This window comes from Macaca fascicularis, chromosome 7 (assembly GCF_037993035.2).
Source record: "Macaca fascicularis isolate 582-1 chromosome 7, T2T-MFA8v1.1".
NCBI classification, from domain to species: Eukaryota; Metazoa; Chordata; class Mammalia; order Primates; family Cercopithecidae; genus Macaca; species Macaca fascicularis.
In genome coordinates, this window is record NC_088381.1 from 29,923,832 (window position 1) to 29,947,002 (window position 23,171).

The following is a 23,171-nucleotide window of genomic DNA, read 5'->3' on the forward strand; positions in this document are numbered from 1 at the left end:
TTTGAGTCCACATGTTGAACATAGGAAAGGAGAGCATAAACTAGGCAGGCTCTGGAGGGCTATAAGATGGACACATACTTCCTCTTGCCTTCTCCCCAAGAATACTGAAAATTGTGGACTGTTACAGGTATGGAAGGGTTGCCACCTTGTACTCCAGAGGCTGTTATACTTTTTAGTAGATGAAGTGATCCCAGGATGCTGCACATGGTGCTTTGGGATTCTTACAGATGAAAAGTGCTATATACATGTCAGACATTATTACACAGCACTTATAAAAAATGTTTCCACTTATTGGTGTGGACTCACTGTTGAACAGTTTAGAGTTCATAGTTATTGCTAGTAATAGCAGTCAGAATAGCAGTATAAATGGCCCTTTTTTGCTGTACTTTGCTCCATATTTTACTGTTTTTTTTTCCCCCTCTATAATCCAGGGTGGCCTAGAACAAGAGGGAAAAAATATTTGCTGACAAAGCTTAAAAATAGAAAAATAACTATTTTTTTATTGTGGTCAAGGTCAACAGCAAGGGATGAATTTACATGAGTATGTATCATAAACAAATTTAGGCCACAGGAAGTTTTTAAAAAATTATAAGAATGTGATATTTTTATTTTTAAAATTCCTATTATAATGTAAATGCTACCGTCTTTTGACAGTGTGACCTTTGTAATTGGAAACATGCACCTTTTTTAGCAGATAATGCAATCATAGGAGGCTGGTATATTTTTAATCTAACTTTAAAATCTTTAAAGACAATTGTCTGGTCACTGAATTATTTGGTCTGGTCAATTGTGCTAACCACCAATGCCCATCGGCCTCTTATTTATTCTTCTGGCTTCTGTAGGAAGCCACTTGAGAGACATGCCCATCACCTTATCTTCATGTCATTGAATTCTTCACAATCAACTCCTGCTCAGCCAAGCAAATAGTGCTACCTCGAGCAGCAAAATATCCCTATTCTTCTCACTTTGCTTTGGCTATATCCTGGATTTTTCGCTCTAATGTTATGAAAACCTCAATATAGCAGAGAAATGAGATTTTCCTGTCTTCTCTGTGCCTTGACAAAAGCTATTCTTCCTGCTCATATGTACTGGCCACCACTTTTCAATTACACACCACTGTCATCTACATAAGCTCATATAACTGTCAAAATTTCTTGAATTAAACATGATTTCTACCTTTCAGAGAAGGAAACTGAATTCAGAGAGGTTAAATACAAAGCCCCAAGTATACACAACCATTATATCAAGTCAGAACTTGATTTCAAATTCAGGCCTCTTGATTTCAAATTCTAGCAGCTTTCCTTTATGTGAGGAGGTAGAACACTTTCACACTTTCTGTAAAGAACTAAATATATTCAGCTTTGCAGCCCATAGGGCTGTTGTAACTACTGTACTCTGCCCTTTAGAGAGAAAGCAGTCATCAACAATATGTAAACAAATGTCTGTGTTCTGATAAAACTTTATTTAAAAACCAGGCAGCTGCTGGGTTACAGTTTGCCAGCCTCTACTGTATATGGCGCTTTCTTTGTAACTCTGTTCCATTTGGGATTTAGTTATGGACTCCCTCTTCTGGCCAAATTTTTACATAGTTTATTTACAAAGATTAGAAAGGAAGACAAAATAATTCTACGCAGCCCCGTAACCTAAGCTACTAGCTGACATCATTTTCCAGTATAATAGTCAATTTATGGAGCAGAAATAATACTGGACTTAGAGCAAAAATCTTGGATTTGAAATTGGGATCTATACATTAATAACTTCAGAGCTGTGTGAGTTTGAGGACACCATTAACTTCTCTGAGACCCAGGCTAATACAGAAATGATTCAAAAAGTTATTTCATGGGTGCTTATAAGGATCAAATGTGGTGCATGTGGCAGTGATGAAATCGGTACCTGCTACAGAATAGGCTCTTAGTTTAGCCAGTTCAGGCTCCTATAAAAAATATCATAAACAGGCTGTTTTATAAACATCAGAAATTTATTTCCTACAGTTCTGGAGGCTAGAAAGTCCAAGATCAAGGCATCAGCAGATTCAGTGTCTGGTGAGGTCCTGCTTCCTGGCTCCTGGTTCATAGATGGCAAAAGAGCTCTGTGGGGTTTCTTTTATAAAGGGACTCATCTCATTAACAGCGTATCTGTCCTCATAATATAATAATCTTTCAAAGGCCCAACCTCCAAATACACTCACGTTGGGGGTCAGGTTTCAACATATGAGTTTTGGGGGACACAAACATTTAGTCTCTAATAGTCTTCAATAAGACTATTGAATCTCTGTTTTAACATAATGGGAGCTTTCTGTTTTAAGATTCCGGGGTTTAGATCAAGGAATATGAAGATGATATTGGTTAGTTCATTTCATGTATGTTTGTGAAATCATTAGTTTATTAAATTCAAATAGAATTTGGGGCAAACAAAAGATTGCTGTTTATAGAGTTTGGGGGTTATAGATATTACCATATTACCACTACAAATGGTGTTTCAGCTATTGATTTTAATCAGAGGTGTGGTAGCCTTTGTGGTTGTGTTTTCCAGCTTTCATTCTACTCTGAAATGATTAATCTAAGAGAATCCTGTAATCCTATTTGTCTTGCCAGTGATTGGTTTAAGGATAAGCAGAACTCCAGTTCTGGTCATTAAGATAAAAGAAGAATTCTACTCTTGCGGGCTTCTGGAAAAAGTTTTCTCTCTCTTAAGAAAAAGGCGTGTAAAGATACTGCTCCTTTCTTCCTCCATACATCCTTCTTGCTGGAGGTTTATTTCTGGGATAGAAGCAGCCATCTTGCAACCAGGAAGGGGCCAGCTGAGGGCAAAGCTGACACAGAGAGGATGGCAGAGCAGGATGGAAAGAACTGGAACTTTTGATGACTCTGTTGAGATTCTGAAGCAACCAACGTGGGAATCTTGTTATGTTAGGTATCAAGATCATCCAAGGTATTGTTTAAGCCCATTTGATTGGATATTTGATTTTTTCCCATCCTAACAGATATTCTTTATATATTTAGTGACTTTATTTAAAGGCTATAGCTGAGAACAAGAAATGTTGGATTGTTGTCTTGATTCTGCCACTCTGATTAACTGAATGATTTCCAGAGAATCATCTAACTTTGCTAATTTTTAGTGTTTCCATTTGTATAATGAAGGAGCCAGATAGAAAAATTAAACCTTAAATATATTTTCTTCTTTTAATAATCTGTAGATTTACAATAATGCATAGAAATGTCTTTTTAATTATTTTTCACAACACATTTTAGTCTAGATCTGTGCTGTGTAATATGTTAGCTATTAGCCACATGTAGCTAGTCCAGGTTGAGTTGTTCTGTAAGTGGAAAATATGTACAGGGTTTTGAAGACTTAGCATGAACAAAGGTAATATGAAATATCTCATTAATCATTTTTATATTGCTCATATATTGAAATGATAAAGTTTTGGTTACATAGGGTAAAGCAAAATATATTATTAAATTGATTTCACCTATTTTAAAAAAACTTTTTAATGTGACTATTAGAAGATTTATAATTGCATTTATGTTCACATTACTATATTTCAGATGGGTAGTACTGGTCTAGATTGTACTGTGTGTACTACAGCTCAGCAAAAGCACTCTCACAGAGGTCAAACTAGATTAAACCCTAACAAATAATTTATTAATAAAAAACCTACAGAATTTGCTCCTACACCTTACTTCAAGGACAAGAGATAACTATTCTTTCTTTTATTGCAATTGATTTTCTCATTCTAACAAAAGAAGTTTCTGAAATCTCAGCCTAGAAGCAGGTTGAATATGGCATTTGGCATAAGTAGAATAGAAACCTGAAAGAAAATTCTCTTAAATGTTGAAATACTGAGAAAGTGCAGGTAGATACAAGTTTGTCTTATCTTCTCATCAGTGGAAGACATTCAGATTCTGATGATTAGGATGTTCTCTCAATACAAAGAAACAAATGGTGGAGGAGCAGTTTCCAGGGAATGTACACCTACAGCAAGCTCTGTTCAGGTCAAGCACTCTCAACTTTGTGTCCTGGTGCCCACCATGCTCAGACTACTGATGTGGCTTCAGTATCTACCTTCCCCTTTTTGGCCTATACCATGTAGTAGATGACCACCTACTCAGCCTTAGACACAAGGTCTATGAATATAAGCAGCTGCAGGCTGCTGACTTTCTACTTAGCTACTGAATTTTCACATTTTACACTTTTACTCTAGATCAGGACTTAGGAAACTGTAGCCTGCAGGCCAAATCTGGTGCATCAGTTGGGCCTGGAAGCCTCATATATTTACTATCTCGACTTTTGTAGAGAAAGCTTGCTGACCTGTGTTCTAGATATCTTTAAATGAAAATGACAGGGGGAGAGAGAGAGAGAAGAGAGAAGAGAGAAGAGAGAAAGAGAGAAAGAGAGAGAGAGAGGAGAGAAGAGAGAAAGAGAGAGAAAGAAAAAGAAAGAAAAGAAGGAAAAGAAAGAAAAGAAGGAAGGAAGGAAAGAAGGAAGGAAGGAAGGAAGGAAGGAAGGAAGGAAGGAAGAGAAAGAAAGAGAGAGAATCAGCAGAGATTTTATGAGCAGGGAAGATCCAACCAGGTTGCTAGAGATTACTAGATAGTTAGCTGCTACTGTATTTAAGTTAGTGCTTAAAACAATGTGCTATAGAACTTGTCACCTCACCCTGGACCAGACCAGTGCCAGAATAGGGTTACAGTTGGTATCTCTGACATCATTCAAGACTTAAATAGCAACGTACTTATCTCAGTAACTCTGTATCTTTTATTGGTTGATTTAAGTTTTACAATTTTTATTTACTTCTTTTTTCTTTTTTTTAAAGATATCTTTGTTTTTTTAACTGCTTGAGTTGAAGGACTACATTATTTACTTTATTTTAAAAATTACTTTGTGCTATTAACACTCAGTACAATTTTGACTGCATTTTGCAAGTTTTTATATATAGTATTTTGCTATTACTTTCTAAATATGCTATGCTGCAGCTCTAAATTTTTCTTCGACCCAGAAGTTATTTATGAGAGTGTTTTAATATTGCTGAATAGATTAGATAATTTACAAACTTATCAATCGCTTATAAACATAGTATATGCTTTTAAAAATCTGCATTTTTAATCATATAATCTTTCTCCATTAAGTTACTAATGTGATTACTATATTTCAATGGGAAATAATCCTTACATTCCTGTTAGATTTAATTTACATTTACTTATTTATTAATTAATTTACACTTAAGTTCCTATATTGGACTTAATGTATTCCAGACACTGTTTTTTTTTTTTTTGCTTGAGAATATTTGCATAGTTGTAAACATTTGATAAATATAAACTCAATTAATATTTCATTTAGAATTTTTGCCTCAATATAAATAATTGAGTTTGCTTTGAAGTGGTGAGTATATGTTACATGTGCATGTGCTATTGTTATTAGGCTCAATAACAACACTATTGAAGATGCAGAGAATTAATTAGAAAGCTTTTTGTTTTTGTATTTAAATTGTACACAACTTAGCTGCTTCTGGAAGTTTTGGTAGAATTCTGGAAGGGTTGGTAAAATTCTAGATGGTTTGGTAGACTTGGTGTTTTATGAAGAGGAACTATTTTTCCGGTAACTTTTAAGAACTGTTCTTGCCTGGGCAACATAGTGCAACCCCATCTCTAAAACAAACAAACAAACAAACAAACAAAACACACACAAATCAGCTGGGCATGGGGGCAGATGCCTGTAGTCCCAGCCACTCAGGAGACAGGGAGAATGATCACTTGAGCCTGGGAGGTTGAGACTGTAGTGAGCCATGATCATGCCACTGCACTCTAGCCTAGGTGACAAAGTGAGACTCCATCTCCAAAAAAAAAATGAAAAAAGAAAGAAAGAAAATATTGTTCTATGATTATTTGCTTATTGAAGTTTTTATTTCTTCTTCAGTTAACTTTAAATACTTACTTTAAAGTATATCAAATTATAAGTAGATTTACACACACACCCAAACACATACACATAGACACAAAGATTCTGATAGAAATTCACTAACTGGAAACTTGTTAAGGATAATTAATATCTTTATAATTTTGATTCGTCCCATCCAGCAATGTGGCATGCATTTCTCATCATTTTTTCATTCATCTTTTATGTTATTTAATAACATTTTATAGGTTTCTGTCAAATAGCTTATAAACATGTTGTATTAAGTTGTATTTATCCTAGTTTCATTATAAGCATTGGTAATGTGAATTAGGTCTTTTCTTCTTTTAGTTTTCTGATTAGTTATTCTCAATGTACAGGGAAAGCTGTTGTTTTGTATGTCTACCTTACATTTGGCTGTCTTATCACACTCTGATTTCGGTTGGTTCTCTTGGAATTGACATATAATTTATGGATTTTGTTAATGTGTTCTTCCTTTTCGATATTTGTAGTTCTTTATTATTTTGTTCTTTCGCATTTGCTGGAACACCAAAATCATTTGGAGGAACAGTAGTGACAGCTGACCACAGCCTATTTGTTTCTGGTTTAAACTGGATGCCTTGAGTGTCTGTATTGGTTTGTTCTCATGCTGCTAATAAAAACATACCTGAGACTGGGTAATTTGTAAAGCAAAAGAGGTTTAATGGATTCATAGTTCCACATGGCTGGAGAGGCCTCACAATCATAGTGGAAGGCAAAGGAGGGGCAAAACCACATCTTACATGGCGGCAGGCAACAGAGTGTGTGCAGGGGAACTGCCCTTTATAAAACCATCAGATCTTGTGAGATTTATTCACTATCATGAGAACAGCATGGGAAACACCCAGCCCCATGATTCAATTACATCCCACTGGGTCCATCCCATGACAAGTGGGGATTACAGGAGCTACAATTCAAGATGAGATTTGAGTGGGGACACAGCCAAAAAACATCACTGTTGTTAGGATAAAATTTGCTATATATTTCTAAGTTTTATTTATTATATTGAGAAATTATTGTTCTTTTTAGTTAATTAAAAGGTTTAGTTTTTTATTGTTGTTATATTTGCTGTTATAGTTTTAAAATTTTGTATCAGGAATGGCTATTGGATTTTATTAAGTGCCTTTCTGTCATCTATAATAAGAGCAGTCACTTGGTTTCTGTTTTATAAATTATTAGTGAGGTAAATAATTTCCCTCTCTTATTAATGTCATGGAATTCTCACTATGTGCTGCTTGGTTAAGAAATAATCTAGCCCCTTCTAATATTGCAGTCTTGAGAATTCCTTCTTCTTTGGGAAGCCTCCATCTTTGCTCTTAGGGCATTCAAATGATTAGATAAAGTTCACTCGCATTATGGATGGTAATCAACGTTCCCCAAAGTCTATTGATTTACATATTAGTCACATTTTCTTGTTATTATTTCAATAGTTTTTAGGGAACAGGTGGTGTTTTGTTACATGGATAAGTTCTTTAGTGGTGATTTCTGAGATTTTGGTGCACTCATCACCCAAGCAGTGTATACTGCACCTAATGAGAAGTCTTTTATCCCTCATTCCCCTCCCAGCCTTTCCCCAAGTCCCCAGAGTCCATTATGTCATTCTTATGCTTTTGTATCCTCATAGCTCAGCTCCCATTTATAAGTGAGAACACATGATGTTTAGTTTTCCATTCCTGAGTTACTTCACTTAGAATAATGGTCTCCAACTCTATCCAGGTTGCTGCAAATGCCATAATTTCATTTCATTCCTTTTTACGGCTAAGTAGTAATCCATGGATATATATATATATATATATATATATATATATATATATATATATATGTGTGTGTGTGTGTGTGTGTGTGTATATATATATGTGTGTGTATATATATATATATATATATATATATATATATATATATATATATCACCTTTTCTTAACCACTCGTTGGTTGATGGGCATTTAGGCTGGTTCCATAGCTTCACAATTCAATTGTACTGCTACAAATATGTGTGTGCAAGTGTCTTTTTAGTATAATGACTTCTTTTCCTCTGGGTAGATATCCAGTAGTGGGATTGCTGGATCAAATAGTAGTTCTACTTTTAGTTCTTTAAGGCATCTCCACACTGTTTCCATAGTGGTTGTACTAGTTTGTATTCCCACCAGCAGTGTAAAAGTGTTCCTTTTTTCACCACATCCATGCTAACATTTTCTGCTATCTAATCACCAAAGTCTCCTTTGGGTAAGAGAGCATTAGATAAGCAAATCAGAGAAGCTGGTATCTAAGGTTCCTTCTGGCTTGTCTGACCACTGACCAGTCTTACTTGTAGAACTCAAGCTATGGTATAAAGTATGTTGTGTTATAACAATATGTGAAACTGGGAACAGAAAAAGTCAGGAATTTCAAAACCAAGGAGATTTTAAAACACAGATTCCCAGGCTGGAAAGTCTGATTCAACATGTCTAAGGAGAGCCCGGATATGTGCATTTTATGAAAGCTCTTCAGGTGATTCTGATGTATAACCAGGCTTGAGAATCATGAAATAATTCATGCTTTTACTTAGTTGACCTTACTTTGTCAATTAATTTTTTTTCTTTTCTTTTTTTGAGACAGAGTTTCACTCTTGTTGCCCAGGCTGGAGTGCAATGGCGTGATCTCAGCTCACTGCAACCTCCACCTCCCAGGTTCAAGCAATTCTCCTGCCTCAGCCTCCCAAGTAACTGGGATTACAGGCCTGCACCATCATGCCCGGCTAATTTTGTATTTTTAGTGGAGAAGAGGTTTCTCAATGTTGGTCAGGCTGGTCTCGAACTCCTGACCTCACTGATCCGCCTACCTCAGCCTTCCAAAGTACTGGGATTACAGGCATGAGCCCCCACTCCCGGCCCTTTGTCAAATAATTTCTATAATTTTTCTGTAGTTTTTCACTTGAATCCCAATCATTGTGCTCAAATCTAATTATATTATAAATTAATATAATTTTCTTCAAAAGTAATAAAAATAAAGAGATACCACAAAAACAAATTTTTTTAATTATGCCCATTCTTGCAGGAGTAAGGTGGTATTGAACTGTGATTTTGATTTGTATTTCCCTGATCGTTAGTGATGTTGAGCATTTTTTCATATGTTTGTTGGCCATTTGTATATCTTTTTTTGGGTATTGGCTATTCATGTCCTTAGTCCAATTTTTGATGAGTATTGTTTTTTTCTTGCTGATTTGCTTGAGTTCCTTGTAGATTCAGGATATTAGTTCTTTGTCAGATGCATAGTTTGTGAAGATTTTTCACCTATTTTGTGGATTGTCTGTTTATTCTGCTGATTATTTCTTTTGCTGTGCAGAAGCTTCTAAGTTTCATTAAGTCCCATCTATTTATCTTCTTTTTTGTTGCATTTGCTTTTGGATTCTTGCTCATGAAGCCTTTGCCTAAGTCAATGTCTGGAAGGGTTTTTCCAATGTTGTCTTCTAGGATCTTTATGATTTCAGGTCTTAGATTTAAGTCTTTGATCCATCTTGAGTTGATTTTTGTATAAGGTGAGAGATGAGGATCCAGTTTCATTCTTTTACATGTGGCTAGCCAATTATCCCAGCACCATTTGTTAAATAAGGTGTCCTTTTCCACTTTATGTTTTTGTTTGCTTTGTCAAAGATCAGCCGGCTGTAAGTATTTGGCTTTATTTCTGGGTTCTCTATTCTGTTCCATTGGTATACATGCCTGTTTTTACACCAGTACCATGCTGTTTTTCAGTGACTATAGCCTTGTTAGTACAGTTTGAAGTTGGATAAAGTGATGCCTCCAGATTTGTTCTTTTTGTTTAGTCTTGCTTTGGCTATGTGGGCTCTCTTTTGGTTTCCCATGAATTTTAGGATTGTTTTTCCTAGTTATTTGAAGAATGATGATGGTATTTTGATGGGAATTGCGTTGAATTTATAGATTGTTTTGGTAGTATGATCATTTTCACGATATTGATTCTACCTGTGCATGGGCGTGGAATGTGTTTCCATTTGTTTGTGTCGTCTGTGATTTCTTTCAGCAGTGTTTTGTAGTTTTCCTTGTAGAGATTTTTCACCTCTTTGGTTAGGTATATTCCTAAAGTTTTTTTTTTTTTTTTTTTTTTTTTTTTTTTTTTTTTTTGCAGCTGTTTTAAAAGGGGTTGAGTTATTGATTTGATTCTCAGTTTGGTCACTTTTGATGTATAACAGTGCTACTGATTTGTGCACATAGATTTTGTATCTTGAAACTTTACTGAATTCATTTATCAGATCTAGGAGCTTTTTGGATGAGTCTTTAGGGTTTTCTAGGTATACAGCCATATCATTGGCAGACAGCAACTGTCTTACTTCCTCTTTACAAATTTGGATGTTCTTTATTTCTTTCTCTTGTCTGATTACTCTGGCTAGAACTTCAACTACTATGTTGAATAGATGTGGTAAAAGTGGGCATCCTTGTCTTGTTCCAGTTCTCAGGGGAAATACTTTCAACTCTTCCCTGTTCAGTATAATGTTGGCTGTGGGTTTGTCATAAACGACTTTTATTACCTTAAGGTATGTCCCTTTTCTCCATTAATCACATTTTAAAAATACCTTCTCAGCAACCTCTAGACTGGTGTTTGACCAAACAACTGGCCACCATAGCCTAGCCATGTTGACATGTAAAATTTACCATTGCAACTCACATACACATTTTTTTCTACTCTGTACTATATTTGCATTCAGTAGATGAAAACATTTAATGTTGTTATGCTTATCAAATATTTGACTTGTATTACTCTCTCTAGTTTCTTATATCTTTGGCTTTCACCCATTATTGTCAGCAGCATTTAGTTTCTCTGGGGAGATAGAATAAGACACACAAACAAAGGAATCACCTTTGGGTTTCAATTAGAATTTTTCATTTTAAAATCTATAATACTAGGATATACTGTTTATGTCACAAACAACAAATCTTAGAAAAAAGGCAAAGCAGGCTACCTTGTTATAGAAGAGGTAAATATTACATAGGGAAAGCAAAGAGAAGAAGAAAAATAACTTTGTCTTTAGGAATCCATGCAGGTGGATTCCTGAAAAGCAATTCTGTATCTCACCCAAAGTCTATTTCCTAGTTAGGTGTGGGGTGTGGAATAGAAACCAGAGATAGAGTTCAGAATCCAAGGGCAGTGGTGAGCTCTATTTGGGTTTTGAGGCGGAGGTCAAGACAGTTGCAAGCCCCATGGAATGTTTCTGCATCTACCATGACACAAAAGTGGTTCAGCAACCCAAATGCCCATCAATGATAGACCGGATAAAGAAAATGTGGTATATACACACCACAGAATACCATGCAGCCATAAAAAGAATGAGTTCATGTCCTTTGCAGGGACATGGATGAAGCTGGAAGCCATCTTCCTCAGCAAACTAACACAGGAACAGAAAACCAAACACTGCATGTTCTCACTCAAAAGTGGGAGTTGAACAATGAGAACACATGGATGCAGGGAGGGGAACATCACACACTGGGGCCCGTTGTGGGGTGGGGGACATGGGGAGGGAGAGCATTAGGATCAATACCTAATGTATGCGGGGCTTAAAACCTAGATGACAGGTTGATAGGTGCAGCAAACCACCATGGCACATGTATATCTATGTAACAAACTTGCACATTCAGCACATGCATCCCAGAACTTAAAGCTAAATAAATAAATTAATTAATTAAAATAAATAACAAATTGGTTCAGTAGAAATGCCTGAGACAGCCGTGTTCCATCTCTGTGAAGGGTCGGAGATTCCATTTTTTTCTGCCCATCTCAGTGGAGCTTGGAGAGACTGGGGAGCAAGCTAGATCAGAGATGAAAGTGAGGAAGGAAGCAGCTGAGACATATGACCAAAGATGACCACAGAGGAGCAAAGACCCAGATAGGAATGAGGCAGAACATTTCCCCGTCTGGACTCTAATGTACCTGTATATAGTACTGTCTGTCCATCTAGCACAAACAGACTGATGACTGAATATCCTCAAAGACCCACACCCTTATGTTACTGGACTAACATATATCACTGTTTTCCCAGGAAAGCCCTGATTTATGCCAGTTGCCTCAAGCCTAATAGTTAAGCAGCAGTGCTTCTCACTCTAGAAAGTGTCATGGTTTGCACTAAAAACTCTATTGTGACTTAACTAAGGTCTCAGAACTTAGATGCAATACAGGAGGAAAGCATTGAATCAGCTGAGGTTAAGATTTTTCTACCTGGAAAAATAAGAAGTTAAATCTAAAACGGAAATTAAATTCATTAGTAGAGAAAATAAGGCTGTTTTTGGCACTCTTGATAGTGTGTGCTGACATTTCAAATCTTTCCTAATTTAAAAAGCACTCAAACCTCAGAAGTTTACATACTCAAGTCCATCTCACTAAGATTACTTGAAAATAACAGGATATATAAAGTTTTAATATTTTATGTACTTAATTTGTCCCTCAACTTTGTAGAGTGCCTTTATTCTATCAGCGAACACAGCCTTCACTAATTTATTATTATAATACGGTGGAGAGCAAGGGATGCTTTACAAAAGGCTTCACAAGCCCTGCTAAGGGAATTTGGATGGTGTTCAAGGAAGTCAAATAATAGGTTTGTGTTGCAGAGTTGGCTTGAGCAGCAGTGTGGAGGATGGACTGGAGGCAGTCAGGAGGCCGCTGCTGCAGTGTAGATGGAAAATGAGTCTGAATTGAGGGAGTGACCAAGGGGAGGCCAAGAGGACAGACTCAAGAGACATTTAGGAAATCAAATAAAAAATATTTGGAAACAAATTTTATGCCGGGAGTGAGGAAAGAAGAGATTTGTTGAGTCAGAGAATGAGTTCAGTGTGGAACACAGGGTTGAGGTTCCTGGGGGATGGTCAGGAGAAGATGGTGGTCATGCAGGTGAATATGTGAGCTTGGAGCTTGACGTGAAGCTGTGCATGAGGGATTTGTGCTTTGGAAGCATCTGATTTTACGAAAATAGAAGGCATTGAAAAAAGAGGAAAAAATATAGTGATTACTGTACTTTCTTTTGATCTTACAGTAACTGTAAAAATTGCCGAAATAAGCTTTATATTGAAGTCAGGCTAGAGGGTAGTATTCTGAAATAAATAAAATTCAGTATAACACTTTATGAAGTTCTGCATTAGAATTTATGTTGGAATTTACCTTAGACCAGCGTTTTTCAACTGGGTGCAATTTTGTCCCTCCAGGAGACATTTGGCAGTGTCTGGAGACATTTTTCTGCTTGTCTTAATGGTAGGGGGTAGGCAGTTACTGGCATGTAGTGGTGGAGGCCAAGGATGCTGCTAAATATCCTGCAACTTACAGGACAGCCCCCACCAAACAAAGGACTCCCTGGCCCAAGATGTCAACAGTGCCGAGGTTGAGAAACCCCTGCCTCAGACGATCGAGCTTAGAAAATTTTAGAAAAAGAGTTCAAATCATCCTTAAATTGTTTTTCTGATCAAGAAACACCAGAGAAAGACTTTCGCTGTAATGCATGAAAGAACCTTGATATTCTGGCTGGGAAGTCCATTCCATTAGCCTTTCAACTCAAAAGGATGTTTCCCTGGTTAAAAGCCCTTATGTGCACAGGAGTACTCTGCGAGCACACGACATTGAGGGCTCCAAGAATGTATGGCATATTCACTCAGTGAACCCCGCAATGTAGGCTAGCAATCAATGCAAAGATAACAGTTCAATACCATGGGAATAGATGGGAATGTACATACCACCAAGGACATCTAAAACATGAAGCTGGAAAATGACCATTAAATCTGACTATCGCATTGTTAAATGTGAGGACGGAAAGATGCAAGTGGTCAGCAATATAGCATAATGGTGAAGGGCACAGGTTGCTGAATCTGACATTGCAAGACTCCTGGTCCTATGACTCATTAATTGGGTGATCTTCAGAAAATTATGTATCCTTCCCTGTGAAGCACATTTTTCATCTGTCAAATGGGGATAAAATATATCCTGCCTCCAAGATTTGTGTCTGGTAGTAAGTGAAATATCACACACAGAGATAGCAGAGTAATTGGCACATTGTATACACTCAATAAATGTCATCTCCATGGGTTTTGGTGTCTAGCTGGTGGAGAGTGTTATCAATGGAGCAAAAGAACACCTAGATCCAGCCCACTGTTTCCAAAGTGACCCTCCACTAAGGGCTTCCAGGTAATTGATACAAATATATTGATAGTATTAATGCCAGGAATAAAACATCTACAGATTTTTTAATCAAATCAATAATATGTTGATCAATATTTGTTAAAAGTGATGACGTTGATTCTATTGGTTTCTGTCATAATGAATGAGAGTAGATGAAACAGATTCATGATTTTTCAAATGCAGTCCTAATACCCCTTATGAAAAACTGGGAACCATAGATAAAAGAGGCAGTTATAAAAGACTGAAGGATTACAAAGAGTCTGAAAGCAAAGGCTGCATGCTTAGAAACGATGCCATAATGTTTACTTCCTTTTCCCACTATTTACTAGCTGTGTGATCTTCAGCAAATTACTCAACCTGACTGTGTTTCTGTTTCCCTTTATATATAATAAGGATAAAATCTATCTTATAAAATAGCTGTGAAGATTAAGAAACTGTATGTAAAGTACTAGGCATAGCACAGCCATAAAATGTTCAGTAAATGTTAGCTATTAGAACAGTAGGTATTTAACAAACACAAATGTGTATGAACACAAAATTTAAATGAATTTTAGAAGATAAACTACAAGATGACAAAAGAATTTCACATCTCCAGTGTTCTACTTTAGAGCTACTTTTGTATACTATTATGCTTTTCTTCTGACAACACTTTGGAATAACTTTTTGAGAGGCAAAGAAGTAGGCGGCCTTCTAGGTCCCTGGACAGCTATGCAGGCATAGAATATTTTTCACCAATATTTTTAGCTGATATCCAAAAGTGACCTTCTGAACACCCAGATACTCAATATTATATTCAGCTGTTTAATGTTTCATCATCCCACTCATTAATCACACGTAACACTCATTAATCAAGTTACAAAGGAGGATCATTACCAATCAGGGTCATAGTGCAGGAAAATTCCTGCCTACAAGCTACATCAGTAGGCTTTGCATTACTCCAAAGACTGGGGTAGAACAGCATTAACTGGGTGACATTTCTGTGGAGTTTGGAGGAACTGTAAGATCTGGGTAGTTTCTTAAGTTATGCCCCTAAACAATCAGAAAAATGCAACAACAGAGCCATACACAAACAAGGCTAATAGAGACGAAATACTAAAGATTCTAGATAACTCATTTTTGTAAATAAATTCAATATGCCAACATTTGCTATAAGAAAATTTGTAAGTGGGAATTTACCCACTATTTCAGATTAATTAAAGTTCTTAATTTTAGTGATTTTTGAACTATCCCTTACCATATTTTATTATATTTATAGCATGATCAAGGCTCACTGCAGCCTCTGCCTTCCAGATTGAAGAAATTCTCCTGCCTCAGCCTCCCGACTAGCTGGGGTTACAGGCGCCTGCCACCACGCCCAGCTAATTTTTTGTATTTTTAATAGAGACAGAGTTTTGCCACATTGGCCAGGTTGTTCTCAAATTCCTGGCCTCAGGTGATCCACCTACTTCGGCCTCCCAAAGTGCTGGAATTATAGGCATGAGCCACCGTGCCCGGCTCATGTTATTGATTTATAGAGAATAAGGATTTAGCTTTCCTTTCCCACATCCATTTCCTTCACACTATTCCCTCATCCTCCTGAGAGTTTCATTATATTTTTTGTTAGAGTAATAATTATTTGGTAATAATTATTATTAGAATTAATAAATTTGGGTCATGTAATACACCATGATTACATTTCTTCTATTTCTCCTTCTTTTTTATTTGTTTAGTTTTCTGTCACATACAATAACTTCACTACTTCATGACCCAAACCCATTGACAGAACTCTAACAGTACTCTCAGTAGAGTCAGACTTACCGAGTAATCTGTCAGTTTCATTGTTGTCCTGGAGACATCCCTATGGGAATCTTCTACTTTCTGCTACAATCTAGACCAGCTGCTTTCTAGGCTTGAGCACAGCAGTAGACATGCCATCCGCCTTCCCTGTCCTCTGTGGATGTTTCTTCATCCCCATGTTTCATATGCTAAACTTTCCTGGTTTACTCCATTTTGTAGGTGGATCATATCCTCCAGTAATTTCATGAGAAAGGGTACATGGAAGAAATAGATTGCCTAAGTATAGAATTCTAGCATGGTGATGGTTTTCATCAGGTTATTTAAGTCATTGCCACATTTTCTTCTGGCATCCAGAATTGCAATTAAGAGCTCTAATGCCATTCTGATTCTTATTTGTATTGAGCAAAAGTTATCTTCCCTTTTCTAAAGTTAAGAACATTTCTTTTGCTTTGGTATTCTGAAGTTTCACTAAAATGTGCCTTGATATGGGTCATTTATGAATTTTGCTGAATTTTTTTTATGAATAGGTTCTTTCAATCTGAAATTTGGTTTCATCAGTTCTAGAAAGTTTGCTTGATTTTATTTTACATAGTTTTCTTCCCCCTGATTTCTCTGTTTATTCTTTGTAGAGCTCTCATTAATATTATTTTTCACACAAGACAGCCTCTAATTGAATTAGTCTTAAAATTTCCTACTGCCTCTAGTTTTTCTACTTTCTGAGACATTTCTTCAATTGTATTCTCTCTTTTTTTTTTTTTGGAACGGAGTCTTGCTCATTGCCCAGGCTGGAGTGCAATGGTGTGATCTCTGCCTCCCGGGTTCAAGCGATTCTCCTGCCTCACCCTCCTGAGTAGCTGGGATTACAGGTATGTGCCACCACGCTTGGCTAATTTTATATTTTTAGTAGAGATAGGAGTTTCACCACGTTGGCCAGGCTGGTCTCGAACTCCTGACCTCAGGTGATCCATCTGCCTCGGCCTCCCAAAGTGTTGGGATTTCAGGCGTGAGACACTGCACCTGGCCCTCAATTGTATTTTTTAAACTTTTTTTTTTTTTTTTTGAAAAAAAATGCTAGCCTTGGAATGTGTGTGTGTGTTTTGTTTACTGCGGTATTCTCAATAGCTAGAACAGTGCCTAGTACATTAGAAAAAAAATGTTGGACTGACAAAGTAAATGCTGTCACATAAGTTTAACTTTTGGAATGTCTTCTTTCATGCTGTAAAGTCAAAACTACCCATTAAACAATGACTCTCCATTCTTCCCTCCCTCCTGTCCTGGCAACCACCATTCTACTTTCTGTCTCTATGATTTGACTGCTCTATGTTTCTCATAGAAGTAGCATTATACAGTATGTGTGTTTTTTGGAACTGGCTTATTCCACTTAGCATAATATTCTCAATGTTCATCCATATGGTAGCATGTGTCCAAATTTCCTTCCTGTTTAATGATGAATACTATTTCATTGTATGAATATAGCACATTTTGTTTGTCTATTCATCCATCAATAGACACTTGGGTTGCCTCCACGTTTTGGCTATTATAAATAGTGCTGCTATGAACAACGACATATAAATACCTTTTTGAGATCCTACTTTCAGTTATTTTGGATATATACCTAGGAATGGAGTTGATGGATCACACATTTTACATTCCCACGGACTAGTATACAACAGTTACATTTTTTCCACCTCCTCATCAACCTTTACTCTTTTCTTTTCTTTTTTTTTTAATAGTGGCCCATCCTAGTGGGTTTAATTTGCATTTCCCTGGTGATTAGTCATATTGAGCATCTTTTCATGTGTGTATTGGCCTCAGAATGGTTGTTTTATCATAAAAGAATCATCTGTCTTTTCTCCAGGGCTAATAAGAGCAGTTACCAGCATTTTTGGAACAAAGCAGAAGGAAGCTGGGGTAAGTGTGTAGCCATCAGATTTTCACCCATCCCTCCTCTTTCAGGATGATGCTTCTGCTCTTGGCTGGCCTAGTGTCCCTAAGTCCAGAATCCCTCTTGTTCAATCTGTTCAGAGAGGGAACATCCAGGTGTCCACTGGGGAAAGGGAAGAGTAACTGCTTGCCTGCCAAATGGGAGTGGGATTCAAGGAAGTTAACTGTCTCTTTGAAACAATTTTCCTATTTCAGCCACACTTGTATCCCCACTTTCAGAGGTCACTGACCTAGTTTCTAAACCTTTAAGGAGCTCTGCAGTACCAGCAGGCTCATTTCTTGGCATTGTCCCCTATGGCACTTCTCTGCTTTCAGCTTTTACATTTTTGCTGTTATTATTTCTTTTCTTCTTCTCTATTTTTCTTCTGGGTTTATGGTTTTTGTTCCATCATCTCAATGAGGCTTCAGGAGAGCATGGAGATGAATGTCTTTCATTTACCATTTTAGTTGAAAATCCCCATAGTTATTTTATTATTATTATTATTCCTAACAGCATTTTTATTTCTACTTAAAGATAGGAGGAAAGAAGAGGACAGAAGCAGAGACAGAGTTCTGATGAGATATTTCACCAAGATTTATGAAAGTAAAAATAGGGATGATCTTCCCTTTCCAGGTACATTCTGTTGGTATTTGACATCCCAATGACACAGTCAGATCTCCATTTTAACTTTTCCTTGACTCATATTTTCTGCTCCGTTCATCCATTTTCAGATTCTTGTCTGGTGAGAAAACATGAATACAAACCATTCTCAGTGCAAAGCTAGAATCTGACATACATATCTGCTTTACACAGAACCTTTCAGGAATTCATTGACTTTCTAAGTTTTAGGACACCTCTTTAGAAGTACTTAGGTGTTTTGGATTTCTTTCTCTTTCTTTCTTTCTTTCTTTCTTTCTTTCTTTCTTTCTTTCTTTCTTTCTTTCTTTCTTTCTTTCTTTCTTTCTTTCTTTCTTTCTTTCTTTCTTTTTCTTTCTTTTCTCTTCTTCTTTCTTTTCCCTCCCTCCCTCCCTCCCCCCTTCCTTCCTTCCTTCCTTCCTTCCTTCCTTCCTTCCTTCCTTCCTTCCTTCCTTCCTTCCCTCCCTCCCTCCCTCCCTCCCTCCCTTCCTTCCTTCCCTCCCTCCCTCCCCCCTTCCTTCCTTCCTTCTTTCCTTCCTTCCCTCCCTCCCTCCCTTCCCTCCCTCCCTCCCTCCCTCCCTTCCTTCCTTCCTTCCTTCCCTCCCTCCCTCCCTCCCTCCCTTCCTCCCTCCCTCCCTCCCTTCCTTCCTTCCTTCCTTCCATCCATCTTTCTTTCTTTTTCTTTATTTTGACAGAGTCTCACTTTGTCACCCAGGCTGGAGTGCAATGGCATGATCTCATTGCAATCTCCGCCTCCTGGGTTCAAGCAATTCTTGTGCTTCAGCCTCTGGAGTAGCTGGGATTACAGGTGTGTACCACTGCACCCAGATAAGATTTGTATTTTTAGTAGAGACAGGGTTTTGCCATGTTGACCAGGCTGGTCTCAAACTCCTGGCCTCAAGTGATCCACCCTCCTCAACCTCCCAGAGTACTGGGATTACATGCATGAGCCATCACGCCTGGCCATGGTTTGGTCTCTTTCATCACACTCATCTAAGGCTACAGAAATATCCTTTGTAGTGTCATTTGATTGTATGCATACTGGCAGAAGTTGAGAGGGGAGCTGCATGTTGTTTTGTACAACCCTGATGGACTATGGCCTATCCTACTCTCACATACAACATTGCCAGAAGATTATCTTCTGGGACCCAGAAAAACAACGACTTCCTATTTATTATTACCCACTGTGCAGAGGAAAGCCCTGACCACTAAAGAAGTTATCAAAAACTGTGGAAGCAGTCCTTGATTTTGAGGAAACTCAAAATTCAAGTTAGCATGAAACATTTTAAAAGAGGAAACTTTTATTCAAATAACCAATTTAGCTTGTTTATGCTAAACTGCTTCATCCAATCTGAGTAGAAAGTCTGCTTAAGCACTGGAATGCCATATGGTTGGCCATAATTAAGATTCTAACCAGGCATTTTTGGTAAGTATAGTAATTTCATTATTTGTAATAGTATATTAAATAATGATAATACATGTGTAGGGTGCTTGCAAAACTGGAATTATTAGTCTCAACGTATACATGAGGAAATTGAGGTTCAGAATATTATACGAAACTTCTTTCTAATCTCAAACAGCAAATAAGAAAGTGAAGAAGCTGGGACACAGTGTCAGTTCTCTGACTCCATATTCAATGCATGGGTCTGTTTGTCAAAAGATTTGCTCTGAACTGCATAGATGCAGGAAGAAAGATTAAGGATGTAGAAGGACACAAGAAATGAGGGGGAATATAAACTAAGATTGAAAGATAGTAGATGCAAAAACCTCTCTTCACCTTCCCCAAACCACTCAATGGCCTCTTCCTAGCCTGGAAATGTAACCGCTATCTGTTTCACCTGGGCCTGGAATTGTGTGTGTTTGCTTGGCGTTTTGGACATGTTGACTGATCCTACGTAACAAGAGCACTCTGAAGATGTTTTCAGAAAGGCTGCCTGAATTTGCTATAACATATACTAGTTCTAGCAAAACACCAGGAATTGAGGAAAAGCCTATTGCCCATCAGTTTCCAATATTAAGGAAGAACAAACTTATTTCTATAAGGGGGTTGGGGGACATCCTGGTTTCATTTCAACCCAGGCACAGGAGTAAACAGCTTTCTCAAGACAGTGACCCTCAACCGCACAATGGCAACACTCTCAGCTTTAACCCACATGCCTTGTGTCCAGGTCTTCTGCCTTCACTCTCAGGTGCACTGAGCCTCTTTGCTCAGACAGAGCCCTCATTTGATTTGCACACACAACCGAGTTGAATGCAGTCACTTCCAGTTAGGACAATCAGAGAATATGGCTGCATTTTGAAGATGAAGAGAAAACTCTCCACATATACTCAATCCTCTGGATTCTTAGATGTTTACAAAGAAAAAAGGGGACAGCCTTGTATTATTTTCCCAAAAAAACATAGGTGATAGGACTCTAAATGAGATTTTTTCCTTTTTCTTAAGAGAACAGCTTTAGTCTGAGAAAGGGTAAAGAAGTAACATCCCAGTAAATAAAAAAACAGCAACCTACTACTACCAACATGTATGAGAGCAGACTATGACTTCTGTATTAAGGGGAATGATGAATGTTTTCACATTATGGGAACCGTGTTAAGCACAACCTTAAAATAGTGCTTTAGAGATAGGTGAAGACATAGAGAAATTTGTCTCTACACTTTAAACCTTTTCTCTCCCACAAGGATTTTTTAGTAAGAATCTGTTTTTACTGGAGCTAAGAGAATGTGAAAGAAAATTTCTAGCCTTGAGTGTTGCTGCCACCTACATGGCGGGAAGACTACAAACAAAACCTAACACCTTTCAGACAGGCATCAGCTGCGGTATGCTTTCTATGAAAATGTACTTTAGAAATCTCCAAATTTGTTTATTTACTGCACTATCCTGAAGGCGAGTTAGTATTTGTTAGTTTCACCTCATTTTCTATCTCAAATTCTTGCAGACATTGGAGTAAATGGTTTTGCTTAGATTGGTGGGAATACACTGATTATTTGAAATAGAAGCTGATTCAAAGAATTCTTCCTCATTATAAAAAAATCTCAAGTGCAACTTGATCCCCATAGCTATGTCCTAGGGAAAGGACGAAGGTTCTTAATCTCACTGTACTACAGGTCCTCCCTATTTCCCACCCTAGCCGATTCTAAAATACACACACACCTCCCCACCTCAAAAAAAAAAAAAAAAAAAAAAAAACGGAAAATGAAATGAAACACTGTTTCCTCAATTGATTATACAGTAACTATAAATTGATGCTAACGGGGATAACATAGACGTCACAATTCTTTTGATATTGATCAGAGGGGTTATTTCTGATAAGAAATGTACTTGACACTACAGAATTAACCAGAAACCTCTTTAAAAGTCTAAAGCAAACCTGTGATATGTCAAGAACATCATGGGCTGTCTTTTTATCTTGGAAGGCATCATCCAAGGCCACGATGCTGTTACTGAGGCTGTGTGAAAACACCTTCTCCCTAGAAAATATACATGCAAGATCGAAAACCTGATTGATGACTTTACAGATAATTGCAATTAAAATGATTGCTAAGTGAATAAATTATGAGTTTTGGAAGCATGTGCCAACTAATTATTGCTATTACACAATGTTACGAATATTGGCGTTTCCCTGCCATTTGGCACTTTGCAGATTTAGGCATAGTGTACTATGGCCTAAATATGGACTAATTATCTTTAGTGTTAAAAGCTTTGTATTCTTGAATAAAAATCATTGCTATTTTTCCAATAGCAGGATGCTGAAGACAGAAAATGACCCTAAGATTGATGTTAGGAAAATATGCTCCGTGCAATGAAAAATAGGCATTTGGAGGAACAATGTCAAAGGAACAATAAAATATGCTCCGCTTCACGCCCACCCTGGAACTCCTCCTGGTTTTGTCCCTGCCAAGAGGGGAACCATTCATGTGGTCGCTTGAGTGGCCTCCCCACACCCTTTGTGGGGCTGGAGGTGGGGGCTGTGTGAGAAGCCCTGCATATAATAGGTGCCTAATTTCCCCCAGTATACCTCTAGAAGTAAGCCATTTCAGACATCTTCATTGGTTTACGGCTTTAATTTTCACATAGTATTAAAATAACTATTTCTTACCATTTGCATCGTTATAATCATGCTTGTAATGATGCAATTGTCACAGTCCATTTACCTGCAGTGTGCTTTCTGGGGTATAGGTGAATTTATCTTAGACTTCACAGGCAGGATCCAAGAGTAGGTGGTGGCAAAGCAAAACAAAACAAACAAAAAACAGTAATCAAGAGAAATATATTTTAATACAATATTTATAAAAATTAAATTACTGCAAAAACTCCACAACATCAACATTTTACATAAAGATGGTATCTGAGAAGGTCAAGATGAAGGTGAAAAGAGTAAAGGAGTTGTACCAGGACAGGCCTCCCATGAGACACATGCTGTCTTCCAGGGGCCCCAAATTGGATGGGCGTTTCCAGCGGCATGCACTTATGGAGAGACCTGTTAATTTCCAGTTTACCTTCTCCTACCTGCTACCTGCAGGCTCCTTGTTGAGCAAATTACAATGTGAGGTGATCTGGGGACTATTGTACACGAAGCCGTGCAGCTTTATCTGAAAGATATCTACTCAAGAAAGTTTTAATTTTGCAACTCTTTTGGTTAAGCTAATTTTTTAAAATTTCAAAAAACACTAAGTATTATGCAAATGTTTACAAAGCAATTACTTTCTTAGGAAATTTAACACAATTTTTGGCATTTTACATATAAGACAACATTTTGTG

General features: G+C 37.3%; 2 long non-coding RNA genes across 3 annotated transcripts in view; one reads left to right on the top strand and one right to left on the bottom strand.

Moving 5' to 3' along the window:
- LOC141407382 (uncharacterized) overlaps positions 1 to 23,171 on the top strand; it is a 39,518-nt gene that overhangs the window by 15,708 nt on the left and 639 nt on the right. Inside the window, exons 2-3 of the long non-coding RNA XR_012416260.1 lie at positions 17,711 to 17,763; positions 18,311 to 18,409. This is a non-coding gene — a long non-coding RNA (uncharacterized lncRNA). The remainder of the gene's footprint in view (positions 1 to 17,710; positions 17,764 to 18,310; positions 18,410 to 23,171) is intronic.
- On the bottom strand, positions 18,353 to 22,674 carry LOC141407383 (uncharacterized). 2 transcript variants are annotated; one of them, XR_012416262.1, is made up of 3 exons: positions 22,565 to 22,674; positions 21,781 to 21,880; positions 18,353 to 18,515 (listed from the first exon to the last, which is right to left on the bottom strand). It is a non-coding gene; the product is annotated as an uncharacterized lncRNA (long non-coding RNA). The 2 variants fall into 2 exon arrangements; XR_012416261.1 differs by having other exon boundaries at positions 22,510 to 22,616.